The 20,785-nt window shown below is 44.5% G+C and overlaps 1 long non-coding RNA gene across 1 annotated transcript in view; it reads right to left on the minus strand.

Moving 5' to 3' along the window:
• Window positions 1-971: 971 nt before the first annotated feature.
• LOC126512750 (uncharacterized) overlaps window positions 972-20,785 on the minus strand; it is a 43,016-nt gene continuing 23,202 nt past the window's right edge. The window contains exons 2-3 of the long non-coding RNA XR_007595145.1: window positions 1,184-1,717; window positions 972-1,099 (exon numbers count right to left, since the gene is read on the minus strand). This is a non-coding gene — a long non-coding RNA (uncharacterized lncRNA). The remainder of the gene's footprint in view (window positions 1,100-1,183; window positions 1,718-20,785) is intronic.

Raw genomic sequence — 20,785 nt, forward strand, 5'->3', positions numbered from 1 at the left:
ATAGGTGCCTATGTGTGTGTGAATGCATGTATATAGGCACATTTGTGTACATGTTCCTCTGTGTGTGTGTGTGTGTGTGTGTGTGTGTGTGTGTGTGTGTGTGCAGGCACGTGTGTATGTGTGTACATATGTGTGGAGGCCAGGGCATAACCTCAGGCATCCTTCTTCACATGCTATCTGCCATTTTTATTTGAGACAGTGTATCTCATTGGCTTGAATTTGATGAGTTAGATGAGACTGCCTGGCCAATCAGCCCTAGGCATCTGTCTTTGCCCCCAGAGCTGGAGTTACAAGTGTGAACTGCCAGGCCCAGCTATTTACAAAAGTTTTGCAAATGCAGCTCAGGTCCTCACACTTGCCACCTCCCAGTCCCATCCTCTAACTTACGACGTAAAAACTAAAACCCCTGTCCAGGTCCTCCTTCATTTTCCAGCCTGACTAAGGCACTCTTGAAGATGTGTAAGTCTGTCTGCAGAGAAAAGGTTGCTGCATTCTCTCACGAGCCACTCCACCAACACACCACCCTTTCCCAGTGTCTCTAGAGCCTTTGCTCTGTGATGATAGGTCTCTGTGTCATCTAGTGTGGCTCCCTCAACTCTTAGAATTCTGCATGCAACTTCCTTGGGTGAACATCTCGTCTAAACTCTCCAGCTGCCAGTGTAGATCATTGTCCCCCTTTTATAGAAAGGAAGAAAAGCTCTTCCAAGTCTTGACCAATACAATAGGACATGACTTATCTGTTAAAAGGTAGCAGCAGAGAGGAAAGAAATGTCCAGTTCTTCACTCGCCACTCTGCGCCTCCAGCCATATCTTCTCCTGTTCTGGCTTTCCGGCTCATCTTCCTTGGATGCCTTGTTTAATTGACATTTCTTCGGAATGCCTAGCACTTACCTTGTGTCTACCGCTCTGATCATCTTGCTTTTATAACATAGAATGCCTTCTCGCTGAATTCTATGCATTAAAACACTCACCCAGCTTCAGCAGACTGTGGCTCAATGGAAAACAGCACAGCTATCAGCACCAATTAACCCGGAAGTTATTCATGTTTTCTAAGCAGTTGCTTTCTCAGAACTGAAACGGAGTTAACCTGGATGTGATCCTGCCATACAGATAAACCAGAACGGCTTGGTGAGTGTGAATCCTCGGCAAATCATAAACTCATAAGCAGAATCTGTTTAATTACCTGATGCTCTGGAAAAGAAGCCGGTGATGCTTCATCATAGTCATGGGTACAGGAGGGAGAGAGGAATCCACACATGCAAAGGAGATCAAAGGAGGAAACGGGCCTGGGCTCCTCTTCTCCTCCTTTGTGTCTTTGTAAGCTGCATCCTCTGTGGAGTTCCGAGTTACACAGGGAGTGCTGGGGCCACAGTTCCCACAATGTGACCGCGATGCTGCACAGTGGGGTGAATGCTTACACAGAAATGCCTTCTAGTGGATGCTGGAGACCAAGACAGAGGGAAGAAATTAGCATTCCCTCCTTCCAGCATCCACGCACAGAAGCAAGATGATTAGTTCCTGTTACGTTGTGAATGTGACGTGCATTCTACAGGCTGTGCTCTTCAATGCTTGGTCCCCAGCGAGCAGTTCCGTCAGGGGAGGTTGAAGGGCATGTGGAGCAGGAGGTGGTGACTAGCAGAATCAGGTCTTAATAGGGCAGGACATCCAGGTGTTATCTACTTCTCGTTCTGGACCAAGTTCTCTTCTTCCTGATGCACTAAGATATGAACAAGTCGTGCTGTAAGTTCCGTAGCACTATAGCTTAGCACCATACAAAGATGCGCCTTGCATGAGACTCCAAAGTCCCCTGAAACCATGAGCCAAATGAAGCCTTCCTCCCATGAGTTGTTTCCACCAAGCATTCTGTCACAGCAAGCAGAAAAGTAAGTAAACTGCTCCATATTAAAATTCTGCCGATTAACAAGGTATCTACCTGAACCTAAACCTCTGGCACAACCATACATCATCAAGCTGCATTTAGTAGCCTTAAAATCAGTACCACCTTTCCATTGCATCCCTTCTCTGTGTGGAAAGAGAAAGCCCTAAACAACAGACTCCTTCCGGAAAGCAAGCCAAGGCCTCTGAGGTGCATTAGGCAGAGGAGTCTGAACACAGAGATGCTGACGGCAGGACTGATGCAGAGACCAAGAGAGAAGCCAGCCCTCTGTGTGAAGAACGGCCCTCTATGTCTCATCCACACACCATCTGGTGTTGCTGCTTTAAATAGGGCACTTGCCCTGGCTTCTCTCAGAGATGCCAGGTCCCTTGTGCCGCTTCCTGTTGGATGTTCCACAGACATCTCCAGCTCATCAAGTCAAGAACAGGTCTCTCCAAATCCCTTCCTGCCAAAGCCTACCCTACTAAAGCCTTAACAAGCCTTCCCCCACAGCCCTAGCTTAAATACCGCCTTCAACCAGCCATTTCATTCAGCAATGGTTTATCTTGCTTTGATATCATCCCTTTTCATTGATGTCTCTGTGATTCTGCTTTCTGTTGCAGTGATAAACATAGCAGGCAGTGATGGCTAACTTCTGTTATCCCCCGCCACTCAGGAGCCTAAGGTAAGAGAATAACCCAAGTCTGGAAGCCAGACTGGGACATACAGTGAGTTCTAGCCCAGTCTTGGCTACAGTGTGAAACCCTCAAAAGTAAATACAATTAAAAAAAATCAGAATAACTTAAAAGGAGGCAAGGTCTAAGCCAGGCAAGATGACCTGTTCCTATAATCCCAGCACTAGCAAGGCTAACGGCAAGAGGACAGTGAGTTTGGCAGTCAGCCTGAGCTACAGAGCCATTCGGGAACCTTGGTTTCAGAGGTTTGATCCTGTGGTTGCCTGAACCCACTGCCCTGTGTCTGGGGCAAAGCCAAGCATCTTGGTAGATGCGTATGAGAGAGTGGAGCTGCTCACATCATGGTGGCCGGAGGCACAGAAACAGGAGAGAGGAATGGGAAGGGCTCAAGAGAAATCACTCCCTAGAGGGCTTGCCTCTAAGGACCGGCTTCCTCCAGCTAGGCACCACCTGCCAATAGTCCACAAAACCATAAATCCACTAGTCGGCCAATCCAACTGAGGTCAGAACACTCATGACCCAGTCACCTCCCAAAGTTCCTCCTGAACAGGGCTGCTTTAGGGGCCAAGCCTTCTCTACCTCCGTCACTCACTGCCATGCACCATGGGGCTAGCTTTCCCCTCCTTTCAGAGCTAAGATCTCATTGCCTCTCATGAATCTTCTCATGCTGTTGATGAACATTTCCTAAAGGGAAATATTTATTGGCCTAGGCTAGAGAGTAGATGATAAGGTGAATTAAAACTATACCCCTTTCAATGACAACCTCTGCGCTCACTTTCCAGCCGTGATCCTTGGCCATGCCTGATTGGTGCTTTCAGAGCAAAAAGAGTAGAGGAATTGGGTTGAAAAATTTCTTTGCTTTGTAATTTAGACATGTATGAACAATTCCATAAACATACTAAATGCTGTAACTCCACTTGTAGGGCAGCCCGGCGGATCAATGTCAAGTTTCTCTGGAAATGAAACACTCCATAAAACACTCTGAAAAATCAATTGGTCAATCCTGCTGTTTCAAAGCAGGCTATTTATCTCTCAGCCACCATGAAAGATTCATGACAATGTAGGACAGGGGAAGAGTCCTACACCCTTGTAAGTCTCCCTGACCGCCAGCAGCAGGGCCTAACAGGGGTTGAGCTCGTTGCATGTCTCCCTGACTGCCAGCAATAGGGTCTCGCATAGGTTTCTTTTTTTTAATTTGCTTATTATGCGTTCTTTTCAATTCTGTTAAAAATCCCAGCTCTTCACTATTTTAGAAAATGATGCCCAAGATTGAGAGGGCATGGACAATCATAAGTTACTGAATCCCCAAAGTGACAGAAACTGTGCCGTTAAATTTAGGAGATTTCAGAAAGATAAATATGGCATGTGAATTTATGAGTCATTATTATTCAATAAGTAAAAGATAACCAATCTACAAGCCATAGACTCAGAGAAATTAGGTAAAGAGAAGGTCTCTTGGGGCAGGGGAATACATGAATCTCCCTGGGAAGGGTAAATAGAATAGATTTTGCAGGCAGACTAGTGACAGGTGGGGACAGGATTCAGTGTGGAGGGAGGGTAAGGTAGAGGGAAAGAGCTGGGGCTTGATGACTGAAATTGGGGAGCGCTTAGGGGTGCTGTGGAAACCCAGTGCAGCAGAAGCTCCCTAGAATCTATGGGGATGATCCTAGTGAGAATTACTAGTACTCTAAAGGATGAGGAGTCTGAAGCAGACACCGCTTGTAGCCAAGCAAGACTCCCGATAGTGGGACTGGGTGGCATTAAGTTGAGTTGTTGGCCAAGGAGGCTGATGCTCAGAAAGAAGGTCACTCTCTGCACACCTAGAGCGGGACCCTATTGCTGAGGACAACATCCACACAGCTCATTGAACACAGAAGGTCCAGCTAGTGCCTCTACAGAGCTTTTACCCTGGGTTCTAGGCTCTTTGATGCAGGAAGAAACACTGTAGGCTGCCAAAAGAGAAATATGGACACCAAACCATCCAGGAAACCTGTGTCCTACAATCTGCCTTGCCTGAAAGATGTGCTGGGACAATGGTGGCACAGAACTTGTGGGAGTGGCCAACTATTTAACTTGAGGCCCACCCCACAAGAGAGAGCCTGTTGAAATAACCAGGCTAGCTAAGGGATACAATAATTATATTTTTATTTATTATGAGGGGGAAACTCACAAAACAGGAAATGAGAAACCCAAGCACAGCAGTGTTCCGTGGGAATGGTGCAGAGAGCACCATTATCTTACAGATAATTATCTTAAAGATAATTGGCTAATAAGGTTTCCCCCATCATCTCCCCCTTTTGTTTAATAAGAATGATCCAAACCCAATACACAGATGACCAGGCAGGAAGTAGAGGTGGGGCAATGAGAATTCTGGGAAGAGGGAAGTTTCAGTCTGCAACCATCACCCAGACACAGAGGAAGCCAGACACAGAGCAAGCAAGATGTGACTACCTTACTGAAAAAGGTACCAAGCCACATGGCTAACAAAAACAAGAATTGTGAGCTAATAAAGTTATAAGAATTAATAAGAAACTTGAGCTACTTAGGCTAATCACTTTATAATTACATAGACCTCTGTGTGTTTATTTGGGTCTAAACAGCTGTGAGACCAGGCAGGACAGAAACCTCTGTCAACAAGAGGCCATGACCGACACTAGATGGCCAGGAACCCAAGACTGGATAGCCCAGAGACCTAGGGTAGAACCAAACATAAATGCTCTGAAAGGGGAAAAAAATCCATGAAGTGATTTTTTATGATATTCTGTGATACTCATAGATGGGTACCTTGTCCAGTCATCATCAGAAGGGCTTCCTCTGGCAGCAGATGGGAGCAGAGACAACCACAACTGGACAATATAGGGAGAGTCTAAATTGAAGGTGTTCATGGGAGCTCAGCAAATCCCATGGAAGAGAGGAAGGAAAGACTGCAGGAGTCAGAGCAGACAGAGGACACCAGAGGAGCACAGCTCACTGAATCAACTAAGTAGAATGCAAAGGGGTTCACAAAAGATGAAGCAGCAGCTCTGAGCCTGCAGGGGTCTGAACCAGGTTCTCTGAAGACATGCTGTGGCTGTTAGCTTTTGGGGGGCTCCTAACTGTGGGAGCAGTGTGTCTTTGGCTCCTCGACCTACTCTTGGGACTCTTTTCCTCCTATGGGTTGCCTTGTTCTACTGTATCTTGTTTTGTCATGTTTGGTTGTTGTCTCTTGGAGGCCTGCTCTTTTCTGAAGAAAGACAGAGGGGAGTAGACTGGGGAAGAGGGGAGTGGAGAAGAGGCTAGGAAAAGCAGAGAAAAAAGAAACTGTCAGATGTATAATATGAGAGAAGAATCTATTTTCAAACAACATTCTGGGGATTTTCTTTCTCTGGGGAGAGGTCCATCCTGCACATCTGGCTGACCAGCAAAACTAAATCACAGTGATATACTCTTCAAGAGCTGAGGAATACAAGCAGATTCCCAAACCCCTGGGCATCTAGCATTCCCAACTGACCATGAGAGAAGGGTGAAGACTCAATGCTGTCAGCAACTTTAGGAACTGTCCTAGGAGAGGCACCCTTTATCACACTGGGGGTAACGACAAGGAAGAGATGGAGAGAGTGGTAGTGGGATGGGATGAGCCCAGCTCTCCACCACATGCATGTGCAGGGTACCACAGAGCCAATAGAGGAGAGGCTCCTAGCTCTCTCTAGACTTCATGAGCCTCTGGATGCCTCCTTCCAGCCCTTAATGCAACCTTTAAGTATTTGAAGTACATGGTGCGGTAGTTTGAAGTAATTGGTCCCCATAAGCTCATAGGGAGTGGCACAACTAGGAGAAGTGGCTTTGTTGGAGTAGGAATGGGCTTGTTGGAGGAAGTGTGTCACTGTGGGGGCAGACTTTGAAGCTCCCTATGTTCAAGATGCTGCCCAGTATCTGAGTCTGCTTCCTATTGCCTTCTGATCAAGATATAGCCAGCACCATGTCTGCCTGCATACCACCATGTCCCAACGTGATAATGGGCTGAACCTCTGAACTGTAAGCCACCACCCCAATTAATGTTTTCCTCTGTAGAAGTTGCCATGGTCATTGTGTCTCTTCCCAGCCAAAAAAAAAAAAAAATCTTAACTAGGAAACATGGCAAGAAACTCAGTAACTTAGATAATGGGAGGAGACTCAAAATTCATCTAATACCTCCTAACAATGTTAGGAAAAGAAATCGTGGAGATTCCACACCAAATTGAAGACCTGGATATTAATCCATACACTTTTGAACACCTGATTTTTGACAAAGAAGCAAAAAATATCAAATGGAAAAAATAAAGCATATTTAACAAATGCTGCTAGCATAACTGGATATCAACATGTAGAAGAATGAAAATAGACCTATATCTATCACCATTCACAAAATTCAAATCCAAATGGATCTCAACATAAAGCCAACCATGCTGAACCTCACAGAAAAGAAAGTGGGAAGTACACTTGAACGCATTGGCACAGGAAACCACTTCCTAAATATAATCCCAGTAGCACAGACACTGAAAGAAACAATTAATAAATGGGACCTCCTGAAACTGAAAAGCTTATGTAAAGCAAAGGACACGGTCAACAAGACAAAACAACAGTCTACAGAATGGGAAAAGATCTTCACCAACCCCACATCAGGCAGAGGTCTGATCTCCAAAATATACAAAGAACTCAAGAAATTGGTCATCAAAAGAACACATAATCCAATTAAAAAATGAAGTACAGACCTAAACAGAGAACTCTCAACAGAGGAATCTCAAAGGGCTAAAAGACACTTAAGGAAATGTTCAACATCCTTAGTCATCAGAGAAATGCAAATCAAAACAACTCTGAGATTCCATCTTATACCTTTAAGAATGGCCAAGATCATAAACACTGATGACAATTTATGCTGAAGAGGTTGTGGGGTAAAGGGAACACTCCTGCATTACTGGTGGGAGTGCAAACTGGTACAGCCCCTTTGGATATCAGTGTGGTGATTTCTCAGAAACTTAGGAAACAACCTTCCTCAAGACCCAGTAATACCTCTGTTGGGTGGTATCCAAAGGATGCTCAGTCATAACACAAGGACATTTGCTCAACTATGTTCAAAGCAGCTTTGTTTGTCATAGCCAGAATCTGTAAACAACCTAAATGCTTCTTGACCGAAGAATGGATAAGGAAAATGTGGTACATTTATACAATGGAGTACTACACAGCAGAAAAAAAACATCTTGAATTTTGCAGGCAAATGGATGAATCTAGAAAACATCATTTTGAGTGAGGTAACCCAAACCCAGAAAGACAATTAACACATTTACTCACTCATAAGTGGTTTTTAAACATAAAACAAAGAAACCCAGTCCACAAATCACAATCCCAGAGAACCTAGACAACAATGAGGACCCTAAGCGAGACATAGATAGATCTAATCTACATGGGTAGTAGAAAAAGACAAGATCTCCTGAGTAAATTGGGAGCATGAGGACCATGGGAGAGGGCTGAAGGGAAGGGGAGAGGCAGGGAGGGGAGCAAAGAAAAATGTAGAGCTCTAAAAATCAATTTTAAAAATGTCTTAGCTATAAAGCCTTTAGAAGCCAAAGAAAGAAAGAATGAAAGAAAGAAGGAAGGAAGGAAGGAAGGAAGGAAGGAAGGAAGGAAGGAAGGAAGGAAGGAAGGAAGGAAGGAAGAGAAAGAAAATCATGACTAACCCAGGGTTAAAATTCTGTTAATGGCAAACCTGGAAAGCACAGCCCAGGGAGGAGAGAAAGGCTAGAACCCATGTTACTGGGTTCACATGCAAGCCACCTCCACAAACCGACTCCTCTGCTTCGCCGGCCTTGACTTTTACCCACCCTCCATGTGCAGCAATTACCAAGACCCAGCCAAATTCTGCTCCGTCCCTCACGGTGTGACATCATTTGTTACTTACAGTTTTCTGTTTCCTAAACTCATGTTCAAGCTTGGAGTCAGTGACAGAGATTACCAGTTACCCTCTGGTTTCCGTTCTGCCATTTCCCCTTTAGGTAAGGTACCTCACATCCCTCAAGTCTGGCTGTAGACACCATGAAGACCCCTTGTGACAGAGTGGAGCCACGTGCCAACTGTGTGAAGAGAAGTAATGAGCTTTTGTGCTTACTTAAAGGAAACGCTGGCTGTGACATTCCTGTCTCCCTCCTCATAAAGGCAAGTGGCAGATTAAATCTGCCCTGAAAAAGACAAGGCCATCTGAGATGACAAAATAATGCATAGAAAGAGCCCAGAACCGTAAGGAAGTCTAGGGGCCTGCACCCTTGACAGCCCCTCTGGAGACACTCCTACCTGTTTCTACAATACTGCATCTTGTGGGCCTCGTTTACAGCTCTTATCCATCGACCCAGCAAGATCATGTGCAGTGATGGCCACTAGAAATTCAGGTTTTGATTAATCTATTCCATTTACTGAAAAGATTATGTAGCTGTTAACTAGCATAACATTTACTCAAATGGCAATTAAAGTTCATTATTGTGCCACAAAATCATAAACACACAATTTAGGGAAAAGGCTGATGAAAGAGAAGCAAAAGCAAGCCATGGTGAGAACAAGTGCAGCTATGAGAGCATGCGGGTATGTGGGCATGCGGGTATGTGAGCATGCAGGTATGAAAGCATGCAGGTATGAAAGCATGCAGGTATGAGAGCATGCGGGTATGTGGGCGTGCGGGTATGTGAGCATGCGGGTGTGTGAGCATGCAGGTATGAGAGCATGCAGGTATGAGAGCATGCGGGTATGTGGGCATGCGGGTATGTGAGCATGCAGGTATGAAAGCATGCAGATATGAGAGCATGCGGGTATGTGGGCATGTGGGTATGTGAGCATGCGGGTGTGTGAGCATGCGGGTGTGTGAGCATGCGGGTATGAGAGCATGTGGGTATGTGGGCATGCGAGTATGTGGGCATGCGAGTATGTGGGCATGCGGGTATGTGGGCATGCGGGTGTGTGGGCATGCGGGTATATGAGCATGCAATATGCAGACGTGTGGATATGAGGGCATGAGGGTATGAGGGCATGTGAGTATGTGGGCAGGAAGGTATGCAGGTATGCAATATGTGGACATGTGGATATTCTGGCATGCAGGAATACTGACATGAGGGCATGCAGATATGCGGGCATGTATGTACATGGTTATGTAGGTATGAGGGTGCGCAAGTACGTGGGCATTTGGGTATATGTGCATGCGGGTTTGTGGGTATGCAGATATATGGGTATGCAGGATGTGGGTATGCAGGTATATGGGTATGCAGGTATGCAGGTATGTGGGTATGCAGGATGTGGGTATGCAGGTATGCAGGATGTGGGTATGTGCAAACGCAGAAAGAGTAAGGTGTACAAGAAAAGCCCAAATGAAAGTCCTGAAAGTCACCTTCAGCTTAGTTATTATCTGGTCTCTTACTCTGTCACATAGTGCAGGGGACAACAGCACATCCAACAAGACCATCCCATCCTCTGTCTCCTTGCAGACATCCCTCACACTCTCTCAACCACTAGCCGAGGTGGGCGGACTTCGTGCAACATGTTAGGTGACAGAGCTGACACCGAAGAGTATGTCAGCTTGGGCAACCAGGGATGGGTACAGTATTCGGGGAATGAGCCAGGGAAGCAATATGACACACACTCTCTGTGGAATTCTCCCCTGGGGTCCTAACTCCTAGACAATGTGCCTGTGAGGATGCAGACCAGACACCTAGATGCTCCCTGACCTGTGTGTTCCTTCTCTCCATGGCTCAAGACCTGCTCCAAACTTCCCTGGTCTCCAGAAACTAAAACTGCTTGTTTTGCCTGGGGCCAATATGGAAGCAGAAAAAAATGCATTTTTAAACTAGTTTTCAGAAAATGATATTGATCATTTTAACTTCCCATCTGGAATTACTTCACAAACACACACACACACACACACACACACACACGGGGGCAAAGTTTGCCTCTATCTCTACATTTACTCATTACATGGATACAGAACAGAACGGACTTTAAAGTTAGCCAGCGTTAAGGCCTTCTCTCTCCACCAGAGAAAGGTTTGCTAAAGGTTTCCTTCAAGACGTTGCCACTACAAGAGAGCTCCGATTCTCCCTCTTGGACCACACTCAACTGTCAGAGTAAATACAATGTAGTTCAGCTTTTAAGTAAATTGCTTTCACATGCGTGGAGAGGAAAGTCTCCTATACTTTTTTTATGCCTAAGCTAAAGCTGAGCTGAGTTGAAAACAGAACTCTACTCGGTGAAAAGAAAAGCTCAGAGCAGGACGGACCTGCTGTGCAAGGAATATTCTGCTCAGCCCAGGCGAGTCAATTCAGATCTCCCAGTTTGGGCTTCCAAACTCAGATATAAAAATGCCTAGCACACACACACACACACACAAAAAATGCCATCGGGCAGTTTAAATGGTCTGATGTGTATAAGTTGGAGAGCCACAATGCTGATGTTTTCCCATAAATACAAACTCAATTTTCCCTATCCCTGCTCTCCCCTTAAAATAAAATAGCATGTTAGCTTCTGCACAGCAATCTGGAGCTACTTACATTCTGACCTTTATCTTTTTCTATATTTCCCCTCAACCCTTCCTTCATGAGTATTGCTTTCTTGAATAATAAAAAGACAGATTACAAAGATGTCATGTGACCTCTGAGAAGAAAACTTGTTGCTTCTTCAACACACCTTCATGTCCTTCCTAGCTTCCCAAAACAAACTTCAAGGGACTATAGCATCTAAGTTAGTTTTTCATTGATAAAAATAATAAGAAAATTTGCCATCATGATGCCCACTTCAGTTCTTTTTCTGAAGTCCAGTCTACCAGAAAACAAGCATGAGAAACTCAACGTTACATTGAAAACTACAGATCAGTGGTGATTTTTTGAGACGAGGTCTTACTGTGTGCAGATTGGCCTGGAACTCTTGGTAATCCTCCTGCCCCAGCCTCCTGAGTGGCCTGTCTTTCCATATCAGATTAGAAAATGGGTCTTGATGTAAATTGAGCTGTCTTCTAAAATCTTTGGTGGCTGTCTATGTGTGTTGGAGTATGTAAACATCCCATCTTCAGAGTGACCACTTCATATCCAGCAGGTGTCCACTAAAAACAGCTTCCAACACCATCCACTCCTAGACAGGCACTAGCACATTCACTGCAGACACAGAGGACTTGGGCTGTGCCCACAGAAGACAAACAATGTGACCTTCCTTAGCACCATCCGCTGAGGCTTTATTATGCTAAAAATGAGAGACTGACTGGGTATACAGGAAGGGTCTTGGTCAGCTGTCACCTTCAGAATCTGAATTCAACTAGACATGCTACCACAACTGCTGGTGGTAAGCAATGCATACAAACGTATGTTACAGTTATTAGTCATGCAATGTAGAAAAGCTCCTGAGTATCTACATCTTTCGACCTTTGAGGAAATCAGATCTGTAAGATAGAAATACAGGAACGCCCTCTCTCCCTTATCCCAGCTCCCAGCGCTATCACCCCCACCTCTCTCTCTCTCTCTCTCTCTCTCTCTCTCTCTCTCTCTCTCTCTCTCTCCCACCCACCCACCCCCAAAACAATCAAAAACACAAACCCAACCAACCACCCCAACCTCCAGAGTGGTGGGATTGCAGCTGTGCATCCCAACACTGGGCTCAGTACCATCACTTCAACTGATTTTTCTCTACCATGCAACAGTGAAGGAAAACCTCCTACTCTCAGCTGGGAATGAGTCTTAGAATTACATGACCCTGGTCCTGCTGCCACCCCACAAGCTCCACCCAGATCCCCAATGCTATCGATATCCCAGATATTATTTTAACAATAGCTACAAAGGGCATTAAGTCTGTGAACATCTGTGCCTGGGGAACTGTACGCAGCAACTGTGAGAGGGTGGGACAGGGGTCACTGAACATATCCACACTATTAAAGGAGGTGAGAATTAGCCGAGGCACTTAGAGGGGCTTCCAAGAGTCACTAAAGGTGATCAAAGCCTTTTCTCCCTCAATAAGACCTTAATTGTGCTGAGAGTTGCCATAGTTAAGCAGTGGGTAGCAAATAAAATGCCCTGGCTCTCTTTCCAAAGTGAAGCAAGGAAACTGTGAAACTGGGTTTCAACAAGAGCAATTTTCAAACTACTGCCAGGAAAGTTACCAGAACATGAGTCCCAGAGGCGATGCCGACACAGAAGCTGGTGTTCTCACCACAACCTCCACTGATGTCAACAGAGTCGCTGGATGAGGTGGGAGCAGGGTTTGGGCAGCAGAGGTGTGTACGGGGTGCGTGTGAGCAGGTGGTACAGGAGTGTCAGTGTGAAGAAGCTGAGGTCACACCTGGGGGAGGCACAGACATGGCTAGCACGCACAGGCTTTTTTCCGAGTTCAGGGATGTTTAATTTGGTTTGTATCATACCATATAGCCCCAACTGGCCCCAATCTCATAATTCTGCCTCAGCCACCCAACCACTCATATGCTGGGTGGGCAACATTTTGGAGTAAAAACGGTTGATCTTGGAGCCTGCTATCATTTGAATCTTAACTTCCAAAAGCAGCTGGTAACAGCTTGGTGGCATTGGGAGGTAGTAATATATTAAGAGGTGAAGCCTAGTAGAGAGAAGTTGGGTGACTGGTGTATGCTATTGAGAATATTACGACCCTGTTTCTCGGCTGCCCTGAGGTGAACTGGTTCCCTCTGGTCCACACTCCCTTTGTGGTGCACTGTGCTGTCACAGGTCCAAACAGGATCAAACAGACCTGGAGTGATGCTCTGAAACCATGAGTCATAATAAGCATTTTCTCTTATTAGCTTGATGGCTTAGATATTTTGTGACAGTAACAGAACCCTCACTAACAAAGAGTTCCTTCCTCCACCTACTCCACTCATTGCCAGGACACTACATTCCCACAGCTGGCTTTCGTGATAGAACAGGTATTGTCGGGAGCTGGAGAGATGGCTCAGTGGTTAAGAGCATTGCCTGCTCTTCTGGAGGTCCTGAGTTCAATTCCCAGCAACCACATGGTGGCTCACAACCATCTGTAATGAGATATGGTGTCCCCTTCTGGCCTGCAGGAAGATGTACAGGCAGAACACAGTATACATAATAAATAAATATTTTTAAAAAAAAAGAACAGGTATTGTCTCCCATGAGATGGGGTGTGCTGATAGACTCCTCTAGGCTTCTGAAGCACTCAGCTCCTCTTTGTCAGTTTCTAGGTATTCAACTACTGAGGATCCAGAATTGTAAGTAGTTATATTTGTTTCCCAGTGTTCTATAGCATGCCTGGCATATAGGTCAAAATGTGTTAAATAAATACATGAGCAGAGTAAAAGAAGGAAGAAATAAAAATGGCAGAAGAGTGAGAAAATGTGAGAAGAAGGGAAGGAACGGATGGCAGGCGTGGGAGGAAGAGGGGAAGGGACGGATGGCAGGCGTGGGAGGAAGAGGGGAAGGGACAGATGGCAGGTAAGTCTCCCTTAACATTTTTCTCAAGCACTTTGTCAGGCTTTCGACCGTTCCCTTCCATCCCGGTTTGCTGTGCTGTCCCCTCAATGTACCATTTAAACAATCTGGCCAACCAATATCTGCTAAAGAATTAGTGAGTCTGAGGGCAGGTTAATTCTTGTGCAACCTCTAACCAGATACAGAATAGCCTCTGGTTTATTTCATAATCCACTATTAAGTCCTACAAAGATGTAAACAGCATGAATCAGCACCTACTTCAGGTTGATCTGAGCGCTGATAAAGCCAAGATAAAAAGCACCAGAACACCTGACTAAACCATTTTATCTTTATTTTTCAAATTTTAACAAGCAGTAGATTGAAGGTGAGCTTCTGGGGTGGTCTTCTTCTCTAGTACCCAGCCTATACCTGAGTACTGTGCCATCTAGCATTCTTACGGGTCTGGTAGCCATATAGGAAGCTTGGAAGACGAGGTCTGAAACAAGGATATTCAGTCCTGGTCTACAGGCCACGGGCATCTGAGCATAGTCATGAACATGGACCAAGATATTTGTAGATGACAATGCCATTGCAATGCCAAAATGCTGGACATGCCTGGTCTAGAGAAAAGCTCATCTGAGCCATCCCCACTCTGCAGTGACAAGCCTTCAGTGGTTTCTCATCTGCATTCAACATGAGGATGACATGTTACATCAGCCATAAGCCTCTCACCCATATTTTCATTTCCATAAACCAGTCTCGACCTCTTTCTGACTACAGACTCTTCAGGGATGATATTAACTGAAACAGTCTGGGGCACACACCTATAATCTCAGCACATCGGCTGCTGAGACAGACGGTATGAATTGTAGGTTCAGGACAAGGAAAGTGGGGAGCTGCACCTGTGTTAAAGATGCTATAAGGCCAAATGGCTGAACTTGACAATCATGAAAATTCAAATTGTGGAAGATCAGAAACAAATTGCCCGGGGCTATTTTAAGACCTTTCACAGCCCATCTATTCCTGAATCTGATATGTCTACCATAACATTATTATGGCCACCAAAACATTTATAAAATGTATTCTCAGCAAGCCACCAATTCAGAAACTGAGAATGCCACCAGATAGTATCTGAGGCGAATAACAGATATCCTCCCACTTTACCAAACACTGCTTGCCTAATATACCACCAATGTGTTTGAACAGTAGCTTAGTTTCAGCTTCCTTTGCTCTGTTACCATAGGAACATCATTAGACTGTTAACATGTTGGAGATGATATCTGGTGCCATCTAAATTGGTGTTCCCACATCATGGTCATTCATATTCGGCTCCAGAATAAATTTTTACTCAATTTGAGGTGAGGGCAAGATGTCTTTACATCAATAGGGGTTATTCTGGTATACACAGTATTCCATGTTATTTACTTGTCTGAAATTCCCCCTGTATCACCCATCTCCTCCTGGTCAGCCCCTTCTTATACTTCAGAATCAACCCAAACAGCTTCAAGCCCCAAGAAGCCTTCTCTGGCTGCTGAAAATTGCTCTCACCTTTCCATGGCACTAAGTGCTTTCTATCTGTCTCCCAAAAAATGTACCAGTTGAAAATTATTTGTTTAATTTGATGTTAGACTAAATTACTAAGACACAAAAGCCAGAAAGACCCAGAACAAATCTGCCATAGTCTCATTATCTCATCACTGTCTAACACAAATCTTGGCAAACTGAGCTCTCTGACTGAGTACCAAGCTCCATTAAGCCATCTGGTCTACCTCCTTCATCTTACAGTGCAAGCTGAGTAAGGGAGACCCAGCAACAGAAACAAACTCACTGTTGTTGCAGCCAAGAAGTAGAAGTTGGTTTTGTTGATGACCAGTCTGAAGATCCTCCCCAGACTTTGCCTGTCTCTATCTGAAGGCCCTTAATTCCCACTTTCACAAGATCTTCATTTAAATATGAATCATTCCAGATATTAGCTACTATTCAGATGATCAAATATCTGCATATCCCCATTCTGTGTGAGGATGAACTAGAAGGACTGTAATTTCTCTATCTTCTGGATATGCTTCAATTCTTATTTGGGCACCTCACAGCTAGGTACATAGTTAGCATTCAGGAATGCTAACTATCCCCACTGCTCTATTCTGTGCCTTACAGAGGGAAATGCTGCATGGCAGTGTCCCTTCGGTGTGACTGCTGAAATGGCCCTCTTTCCCCAGTGAGGAAACATCCCAAATGATAGCAAGCTTCCCTCCAGTGGTGTCATTTTCAATGAAGCTTGCCGGTGTCATTTGCAGTTAGGGGTTCATTGGTCAGAAGTGTTTTCTAGAGATGTGTGCATTTGAAACCATTAGAGACATCTTTGGAGCCGCCAGCTAGCCCAGAAGTTTAATCCACTATATTAGCTATAATGACGGTAGGCAGCTGCTGAAAGACACAGGCAACAGGAAGCAAGAGAGCCAAGCTACTATTGACACACTCACATGAGGCTGCAACAAGACCTGCACACACTATAATCAACAATGTTCTTAATCTCCACACTACTAAAAATACCCCCAAAATGTTCAAAGGATCTGAAAAGACCATTGCTGAAATCTGTGAGTGTCCACTGTAAGTTTCTATGTTGGAATTCTAGTATCCTTCCTGTATTGAGGGTCTGGAAGGTGATCTCAGCCTTGGGATAACTTTTGGGATCATTTCTCAGCTCGAGAGCTTCATATAGGAATTCCAGGAAATAGCAAGCTCCTGTTGGAAGGCACCAAATAGTGTAAAAGCTCTCATCTCTGTCTGCAACCCCAGTCATAGAAAAATAAAGTGGGGCTTAAAAAGCAAGAGAAAGAGTGAGCTTGCTTCTCAGGGTCGTCCTAAAGAACCCTAGATTGGCACCCATCCATCTAACGAATGATAGCTGTCATCTTTGCCGGAGGTCCCCATATGAAAGCTGCAGTCGTAAAGTACAAATTATGGACTTTGATCCCCACTTGCCCGTTAGAGCAGAGCACTAAGTTTGCTCTCTTTTTATATCTCCAAATGTTTCCAAATGAAGAGATGAGAAATCGAGTTGAATCCTAAGGTTTCCTCTTTATCCACCTCTAAATGGGATCTTCGGAATTTCGGTGATTACCTTGCCTTTTATCCAGCCTGCCGCCTGGCTCATCTGCAAGCACAAATTACCTCACTCAAGTATTCTTAGGAGAAATAATTAGCCACATGCCCCTCCTTCCACACACTCCCCTGCATGCCTCGGGAGGCCCGGATGCCTGACATAAATCATTTAGTCCTGAGCCCTTGCACACACCTTTCCCACTGGATTCCATAATTGGCAAAGTAGTTGCCAACTGGGTTTAAAGTGATTTGAAATTGTTTTCCATCCAGCCTTGCTGATAGCAAAAGGTTTCCCCTTCACCTCAAGCGTGAGTTACAGTAACATGATTGAATGTAACCAGTTATTCGGCTCAAGCTGCGATTCTGATACAGTATAGACAATACGAATTCCCTCGAGCTCTGTGAGGCCATCTCAATGGTCCGTTTAAGTCCAATTCAATTAGACTCACTATAGTTCTTAGACTTTCTTAGGTAGGTTTGCAGCAGCCCTCGGGGTTGAATGTGAGGCTGGTATTCATCTAGGACTTTTAAATTAGGTCTCAGGTGTCATCATTCTAAATGAATTATTACAGTGGTGTGTTCACACCGCTATAGTTGAAGTTATGTTAGCATCTCCTCTCAACCGTTTGAATCCACTGTGGAACGAAACTTGTCATGTAAGGTCCCTGCCAGAGAGTGACTTTTTCCTTGCAACCCAGTTTTTCAAATAATTGGCCTGCTATGTAAACACTGTGATATCCATTTTTTATGGAAAGAAGGAGACAGCACCTTTCTTTATTTTTGTGTTTGGTCTTTTGTTTGTAGGTGTGAATGCCTTGAAATAATAGCCCTCTGAGTAGTGATATATATAACAGCAGTGTCCAGTGTGGCTCTATGGAGGTGAGGAAAAAGACCTAAAGAGGAAGTATGTAGGCTGGTGGGCTCTTCTGTTTAAAAATTCCACTGTATGCCTCTGTAATCACTCTTTCTAGGGATTCAACTTGCATTTCCTCCTTTCTTTAGTTTCCCAGGCTTCCTGTAAGCATCAGCCATGACTTCAGCAAGCGTGTGGGAACATCAGTCAGTACAGAGCCATTTCCAGCATATTAAAAAGTTCATGTCTATTTCCCCGTGCTAGCTGCCTAACAAGCTATAGCTCCACACACAGGGAAAGTGGCACTCGTGCTACTGCAGAGGGCTCAGGCGGCCTAGCGGAGAAAGCACCCTCGCCGCGTGTCATCAATAACAAGTCACATGCTGGGGAGAAAATAAAATAATTACAGGGAACTCTTTTTCTTTATTCAGGCAATTCTGACACCATGGCAGTGTTCCAAGGGTGGCTGCAGTCAACCTGACTAGGAAAATGTGTGCGAGAGCGGATTTAAAACAAAAGAGCCATGAAATTCAGAACAAAGCAACGACAGGTGAGCAGATTAAATGGGGCACTAATTGGGTGGTATATAAATCAGAAACATGGGGTGTGAGCATATCCAAGGTGGAGCATTGTTACCCATGAAAAAGGGCTGAATGCACAGATGGGTTGATCTTTTCTGTAAGCTATCTCCATGACTATTCATGGGATGTTTGACTATTAAGCACACAAAGCAGGTGATATTTTGCACATATAGGGAGAATTTGATTGATATGCTCTAACTGAGCAGTCCAAGCCCTCTGACTGCTCAGAAAGCTGGGGTGTGCAGAGAAAATAGTCCTCTATTCAAGCACCAAGCTGTTTATTTTAGTCATGGCCACAAAGTGCTAAGCAAAGGGTCACCACCCTCCTCGTTTGCCTACTTGACAGATGCAGAGCAAATGGGTTGAGACGCGTGCTCCAGTTGCCAGACCTGACGGAACCCCCTCGTCTGAGAGGAACTTGGGCTCCAACCCCTACTCTGCGAGGGGTTCCTCTGCTCACTGCTGAAGACTGACGGAGCTGATCAGAGCAGATGATGTCCTGGCGATGTCCTCGCTCATCTTCCTTTCTCATCTTTTCCACGTATGTGTGTCTTCAGTGTGGTTGGTATTGAGACGTTCCTTTATCACGCTCCATTGTATTTACTGAGGCAGGAACTTTTGCTGAGCCCGGTGCTGAGCAGTTCCAAGTAGGCTAGCTACACACCTATGAACACCTGATTTTTGACAAAGAAGCAAAAAATATCAAATGGAAAAAAGAAAGCATACTTAACAAGTGGTGCTGACATAACTGAATATCAACATATAGAAGAATGAAAACAGACCCATATCTATCACCACGCAAAAAACACTCAAGTCCAAATGGATCAAAGACCTCAACATAAAGCCAGCCACACTGAACCTCATAGAAGAGAAAGTGGGAAATACACTTGAACGCATTGGCACAGGAGATCACTTCCTAAATATAACCCCAGTAGCACAGACACTGAGAGAAACAATTAATAAATGGGACCTTCTGAAACTGAAAAGCTTCTGTAAAGCAAAGGACATGGTCAACAAGACAAAACGGCAGCCTACAGAATGGGAAAAGATCTTCACCAACCCCACATCAGGCAGAGGTCTGATCTCCAAAATATACAAAGAACTCAAGAAATTGGTCATCAAAAGAACAAATAATCCAATTAAAAAATGAAGTACAGACCTCAACAGAGGAATCTCAGAAAGGGCTTAAAAACACTTAAGGAAATGTTCAACATCCTTAGTCATCAGAAAAATGCAAATCAAAACAACTCTGAGATTCCATCTTAAACCTGTAAGAATGGCCAAGATCAAAAACACTGATGACAATTTATGCTGGAGAGGATGTGGGGTAAAGGGCACACTCCTGCATTACCGGTGGGAGTGCAAACTGGTACAGCCCCTTTGGATATCAGTGCGGTGATTTTTCAAAATATTAGGAAACAACCTTCCTCAAGACCACTTTTGGGCATATATCCAAAGGATGCTCAATCGTGCCACAAGGACATGTGCTCAACTATGTTCATAGAAGCATTGTTTGTCATAGCCAGAACCTGGAAACAACCTAAATTCCCCTTGACCAAAGAACAGATATGGAAAATGTGGTACATTTACACAGCAGAAAAAAATAACAACATCTTGAATTTTGCAGGCAAATGGATGGAGCTAGAAAACATCATTTTTATTGAGGTAAAACAGACCCAAAAATACAATTATCATATGTATTCACTCATAAATGGCTTTTAAACATAAAGCAAAGAAAACAAGCCTACAAATCCCAGAGAACCTAGACAACAATGAGTACCCTAATGAATCTAATCTACATGGGAAGTAGAAAAAGACAAGATCTCCTGAGTAAATTGGGAGCATGGGGACCTTAGGAGAGGATTGAAGGGGAGGGGAGAGGCAGGGAGGAGAGCAGAGAAAATGTAGATCTCAATAAATATCAATCAAATATATTTTAAAGAAAGAAAAAATAATTCAAGTCAGGGACTGGAGAGATAGCTCAGTGGATTAAAAGTGAATACTGCCCTTGCAGAGGACCAGAGTTCAGTTTCCAGTACCCATGGTGACTGACTCAGAGGCACATGCAATTCCAGCTCCAGGGGATCCAGTGCCTTCTTTTAGCCTCCAAAGGCACCTGTACTCATACACGCACACAGAGACAGACAGCTAAAGACAGAGAAACAAGGACAAACAGACACAGACAGTATGAGAGAGAGAGCTTAAAAATAAAATAAATCTTTTTAAAAGAACTCAAGTCAGACTATTTTGAGAAAGTG

Source organism: Alexandromys fortis, unplaced genomic scaffold (assembly GCF_014885135.2).
Source record: "Alexandromys fortis isolate MF-2015 unplaced genomic scaffold, M_Fortis_MF-2015_v1.1 scaffold_104, whole genome shotgun sequence".
NCBI lineage: Eukaryota > Metazoa > Chordata > Mammalia > Rodentia > Cricetidae > Alexandromys > Alexandromys fortis.